The sequence below is a fragment of the Cherax quadricarinatus genome, chromosome 61 (assembly GCF_038502225.1).
Source record: "Cherax quadricarinatus isolate ZL_2023a chromosome 61, ASM3850222v1, whole genome shotgun sequence".
Taxonomy (NCBI): domain Eukaryota; kingdom Metazoa; phylum Arthropoda; class Malacostraca; order Decapoda; family Parastacidae; genus Cherax; species Cherax quadricarinatus.
The window spans coordinates 4,264,728-4,271,202 of NC_091352.1; positions in this window are offsets into that span (position 1 = coordinate 4,264,728).

Genomic DNA, 6,475 nt, shown 5'->3' on the forward strand with positions numbered 1-6,475 from the left:
ATGAGATACATTAAATCCCTAGTTATGTTTTAAAGTAACTTTCGAGGTCCTTAAGGGCAGTGATGTTCTAGGAAGATTAGAAGAAGAGGTTTATGTGAACCTCCTTCTTCTAATCTTCCTAGAAATCCATCAAAGTAACTTTGATGTTTTTGACAAAAATCTGATCTTCCTTATAATTCTCGGTATGGAGGAAAAAAGCTATCCACCTTGTTCAGATGTCACTTCAGAAGATGTTGATGGCTCTAAAGCAGCTGAAGGAAGATACACTCGTTGAGCTGGGTCTAAAAAAACATACATAAGACATCCACCCCAGATGCTGATGAATCATCTGTCAGGGGATAAGTAAGATCATTATCATTTAAATTCATTCTGCTCTTTTAAATTCTCAAGGGATTTTTTGATACTGGTGAAGCAGTGGCGAATTTACTGTAAGCAGACTAAACAGCTGCTCAGGGCCTCAAATTAACCTTTGTTACTTGACTCCCAGTGAGTTGCAGTGGCAGTCATTTGGGTTTATTGTTACCATGGTAAAATGTTTATTTTCAGTATTAACATTGAATAATGATTTCATAGTTCTGATGGTAGCATCCACTGCAACACACACCATAGGCTCCAAATGTTCTGTTAGGACCCCGGCCCCTCTAAATCTGCTACTGTGGGAAGTTTGCTTTGAGGAAATTTGGGAGCTCCCTCCTTCCTTGGATCAAACCTGATTATCTCTCAAACCAGCATTACAGGTAGGGTTTGAACCATGTTGAGGAGTTAAAACCCAGGCCAGTGCAAGCCACTTCCTCATTCCACAGGTGCTATATGACCATTACTGGTCTAGCACTTTCAATAAATTTCAGTAATATTAATTAGAGAGTGGTGAAGCAAAAAAGAGAGCAAATGAGAGAGTGGGTGAGATGACAACAAATTTTGTTGAAAATAAGAAAAAGTTTTGGAGTGAGATTAACAAGTTAAGAAAGCCTAGAGAACAAATGGATTTGTCAGTTAAAAATAGGAGAGGAGAGTTATTAAATGGAGAGTTAGAGGTATTGGGAAGATGGAAGGAATATTTTGAGGAATTGTTAAATGTTGATGAAGATAGGGAAGCTGTGATTTCGTGTATAGGGCAAGGAGGAATAACATCTTGTAGGAGTGAGGAAGAGCCAGTTGTGAGTGTGGGGGAAGTTCGTGAGGCAGTAGGTAAAATGAAAGGGGGTAAGGCAGCCGGGATTGATGGGATAAAGATAGAAATGTTAAAAGCAGGTGGGGATATAGTTTTGGAGTGGTTGGTGCAATTGTTTAATAAATGTATGGAAGAGGGTAAGGTACCTAGGGATTGGCAGAGAGCATGCATAGTTCCTTTGTATAAAGGCAAAGGGGATAAAAGAGAGTGCAAAAATTATAGGGGGATAAGTCTGTTGAGTGTACCTGGTAAAGTGTATGGTAGAGTTATAATTGAAAGAATTAAGAGTAAGACGGAGAATAGGATAGCAGATGAACAAGGAGGCTTTAGGAAAGGTAGGGGGTGTGTGGACCAGGTGTTTACAGTGAAAACATATAAGTGAACAGTATTTAGATAAGGCTAAAGAGGTCTTTGTGGCATTTATGGATTTGGAAAAGGCGTATGACAGGGTGGATAGGGGGGCAATGTGGCAGATGTTGCAAGTGTATGGTGTAGGAGGTAGGTTACTGAAAGCAGTGAAGAGTTTTTACGAGGATAGTGAGGCTCAAGTTAGAGTATGTAGGAAAGAGGGAAATTTTTTCCCAGTAAAAGTAGGCCTTAGACAAGGATGTGTGATGTCACCGTGGTTGTTTAATATATTTATAGATGGGGTTGTAAGAGAAGTAAATGCGAGGGTCTTGGCAAGAGGCGTGGAGTTAAAAGATAAAGAATCACACACAAAGTGGAGTTGTCACAGCTGCTCTTTGCTGATGACACTGTGCTCTTGGGAGATTCTGAAGAGAAGTTGCAGAGATTGGTGGATGAATTTGGTAGGGTGTGCAAAAGAAGAAAATTAAAGGTGAATACAGGAAAGAGTAAGGTTATGAGGATAACAAAAAGATTAGGTGATGAAAGATTGAATATCAGATTGGAGGGAGAGAGTATGGAGGAGGTGAACGTATTCAGATATTTGGGAGTGACGTGTCAGCGGATGGGTCTATGAAAGATGAGGTGAATCATAGAATTGATGAGGGAAAAAGAGTGAGTGGTGCACTTAGGAGTCTGTGGAGACAAAGAACTTTGTCCTTGGAGGCAAAGAGGGGAATGTATGAGAGTATAGTTTTACCAACGCTCTTATATGGGTGTGAAGCGTGGGTGATGAATGTTGCAGCGAGGAGAAGGCTGGAGGCAGTGGAGATGTCATGTCTGAGGGCAATGTGTGGTGTGAATATAATGCAGAGAATTCGTAGTTTGGAAGTTAGGAGGAGGTGCGGGATTACCAAAACTGTTGTCCAGAGGGCTGAGGAAGGGTTGTTGAGGTGGTTCGGACATGTAGAGAGAATGGAGCGAAACAGAATGACTTCAAGAGTGTATCAGTCTGTAGTGGAAGGAAGGCGGGGTAGGGGTCGGCCTAGGAAGGGTTGGAGGGAGGGGGTAAAGGAGGTTTTGTGTGCGAGGGGCTTGGACTTCCAGCAGGCATGCTTGAGCGTGTTTGATAGGAGTGAATGGAGACAAATGGTTTTTAATACTTGACGTGCTGTTGGAGTGTGAGCAAAGTAACATTTATGAAGGGATTCAGGGAAACCGGCAGGCCGGACTTGAGTCCTGGAGATGGGAAGTACAGTGCCTGCACTCTGAAGGAGGGGTGTTAATGTTGCAGTTTAAAAACTGTAGTGTAAAGCACCCTTCTGGCAAGACAGTGATGGAGTGAATGATGGTGAAAGTTTTTCTTTGGCCACCTGCCTGGGGGAATCGGCTGTGATAATAAAAATAAAAATAATAATTAGCTTTTATAAACAAAGTTATTTTGTTTATAGTCTTCTTCCAGTAAATACATTGTCTACCTGTCAGGCTCCACTACCTATACAGTTAAGTCTGAGTTTTGGACCATTTTGGGCTAATAAGTATTAAAAAATATTGTAGTTATAGGTAGTAGGTTGGTAGACAGCAACCCCAGGAGGTACTCCGCCCTGCCAAGTGAGTGTAAAACTAAAGCCTGTAATTGTTTTACATGATGGTAGGATTGCTGGTGTCCTTTTTCTGTCTCATGAACATGCAAGATTTCAGGTACGTCTTGCACTTCTACTTTCACTTAGGTCACACTACAACATGTACAAGCTATATATACACACCCTCTGGGTTTCTTCTATTTTCTTTCTAGTTCTTATTCTTGTTTTTTTCCTTATCTCCATGGGAAGGGAACAGAATTCTTCCTCCGTAGCTTCATGCGTGTTGAAGAGGACTAAAATGCCGAGCAAGGGGGTAGTAACCTCTTCTCCTGTATATATTATAAATGTAAAGGAGAAACTTGTTTTTTTTTAGCTGTGGATAAGTGTGTGTTGAAAGAAAGAAAAAAATATATATATATATATATATATATATATATATATATATATATATATATATATTCTTCTTTCACACCTTATCCACCCGGAGGTGACCAAAAAGAAAAGAAAATCCCAAAAAGAAAATACTTATCATCATTCAACACTTTCACCACACTCACACATTATCACTGCTTTTGCAGAGGTGCTCAGAATACAACAGTTTAGAAGCATATACGTATAAAGATACACAACATATCCTCCAAACTGCCAATATCCCAAACCCTCTTTTAAAATGCAGGCATTGTACCTTTCCCCTTTCCAGGGCTCAAGTCCGACTATATGAAAATAACCAGTTTCCTGAACCTTCACTAAATATTACCCCGCTCACACTCCCAAAAGATCGTCAGGTCCCAAGATCATTTGTCTCCATTCACTCCTATCTAACACGCTCATGCATGCTTGCTGGAAGTCCCAAACCTCGCCACAAAACCTCCTTTCCCCCCTTTTTCCCAAACCCTTTCGAGACGACCCTACCCCCCCTTCCTTCCCCTAGATTTATATGCTTTCATGTCATTCTACTTGATCCATTCTCTCTAAATGACCAAACCACCTCAACAACCCTCTTCTGCCCTCTGACTAATGCTTTTATTAACTCCACACCTTCTCCTAATTTCCACCTGAATTTTCTGCAAATATTTACAACCACATTGCCCTTAGACAGACATCTCCACTGCCTCCAACCGCCTCCTTGCTGCTGCATTTTACCACCCAAGCTTCACATCCATATAAGAGTGTTGGATTACTATCTCATACATTCTCTTTTTCCTCCATAGATAACGTTTTGACTCCCCATATACCTAACGCACCACTCACCTTTTTTCCCTCATCAATTTAGATTAACCTCATCCTTCATAAATCCATCCACCGACACGCAACTCCCAAGATCTGAAAACATTCACTTCTTCCATACTCCTCCCCAATTTGATATCCAATTTTTCTTTATCTAAATCATTTGATACTCTCATCACCTTACTTCTTTTTTATGTTCACTTTCAACTTTCTACCTTTACACACATTCTCAAACTCATCCACTAACCTTTGAATTTTTCTTTAGAATCTCCATAAGACAGTATCACAGCAAAGTAACTGTCAATTCCATTTTGAATTTGACTCCCAAAATTTTAAACCCACCCCTCCTGAAACCCTAGCATTTACTTCTTTTACAACCCCATCTATAAATATATTAAACAAACCATGGGACATTACACATCCCTGTCTAAGACCTTTTTACCGGAAGTATTCCCTCTCTTCTACACACCTAACCTGAGCCTCACTATCCTCATAAAAAGCTCTTTACAGCTTTAGTAACTCACCACCCATTCCATATACTTGCCACATTGCTCCTCTATCCACTCTATCATATGCCTTTTCTAAATCCATAAATGCAATAAAAAATTCCCTACCTTTATCTAAATACTGTTCACATATATGCTTCAATGTAAACACTTGAAACTACACATCCCCACCCACTCTGAAGCCTCCTGCTCATCCAATCCTACATTCTGTCTTACCTCAATTCTTTCAATTATAACCCTACCGTGTACTTTTCCTGGTATATTCAGTAAACTTATTCCTCATAATTTTACAACTCTTTGTCCCCTTTCTCTTTATATAAAGGGGCTATACATGTCTCCCAATCCCTAGGTACCTTCCCCTTTCATACATTTATTAAACAAAAGTACCAACCACTCCCAAAACTATATCCCCTGCTTTACATTTCTGTCATGATCCCATCAGTTCAGCTGCTTCTACCCCCTTTCATTCTAAGTAATGCTCACTACTCCACCACACTTACATTCTGCTCTTCTTCACTCCTAAAAGATGGTATACCTCCCCGGCCAGTGCATGAAATTACTGCCCCCCTTCTTCCTCAACATTTAAAAGTTCCTCAAAATATTCTTGCCCTCTATCTAATACTCCCTCTCCCCATCTACTAACTCCCTACTCTGTTTTTAACTGACAAATCCATACTTTCCCTAGGCTTCTTAACTTGTTTAACTCACCCCAAATTTTTCTTATTTTCATTAAAATTTCTTGACAGTGCTCTCCCACTTTCATCTGCTCCTTTGCACCTCTCACCACTCTCTTACCTTTTTACTCTCCATATACTCTGCTCTTCTTATAACACTTCTGCTTTGTAAAACCTCTTTTAGCTACCTTTTCTTTTATCAACCTTTACTTTATCATTCCACCAACACTCTCTTCTTCTCCCACCCCCTATAACCCCAAACTTCTGCCCCCATTCTATACTTTCATTTTTAAAACTATTTAACCTCTTCAACCCCACTACTCATCCACTGCCCACCTTTCTGCCAATATGCTATATCTCGCCCGAACTTCCTCCTCCCTTAGTTTATACACTTTCCTCCTCTTACTTGTTGTTCCACCTTCCTCTTTCCCATCTACCCCTTTATTCTAACTGTAGCTACAACTAAATAATGATCCGATATATCAGTTGCCCCCCTATAAACATGTAATCCTGGAACCTACCCATCAACCTTTTATCCACGAATATATATATATACACACACCCTCTGGGTTTTTCTATTTTCTTTCTAGTTCTTGTTCTTGTTTTTTTCCTCTTATCTCTATGGGGAAGTGGAACAGAATTCTTCCCCCATAAGCCATGCATGTTATAAGAGGTGATTAAAATGTGGGAGCAAGGCTAGTAACCCCTTCTCCTGTACAAATTATTTAAAATTTAAAAGAAAAGCTTTGTTTTCTTTTGGGCCACCCCGCCCTTGGGGGGATAAGTCCGGTTTGTTGAAAGAAAGAAGTATTGTAGTAGGGGTTTGGGAGACAGCAACCACCCAAAAGAGGTACACGCCCCGCCAAGTGAGTGTAAATGAAAGCCTGTAATTGTTTTACATGATGGTAGGATTGCTGGTGTCTTTTTCTGTCATAAACATGCAAAAATTTCAGGTACGCTTGCTACTTT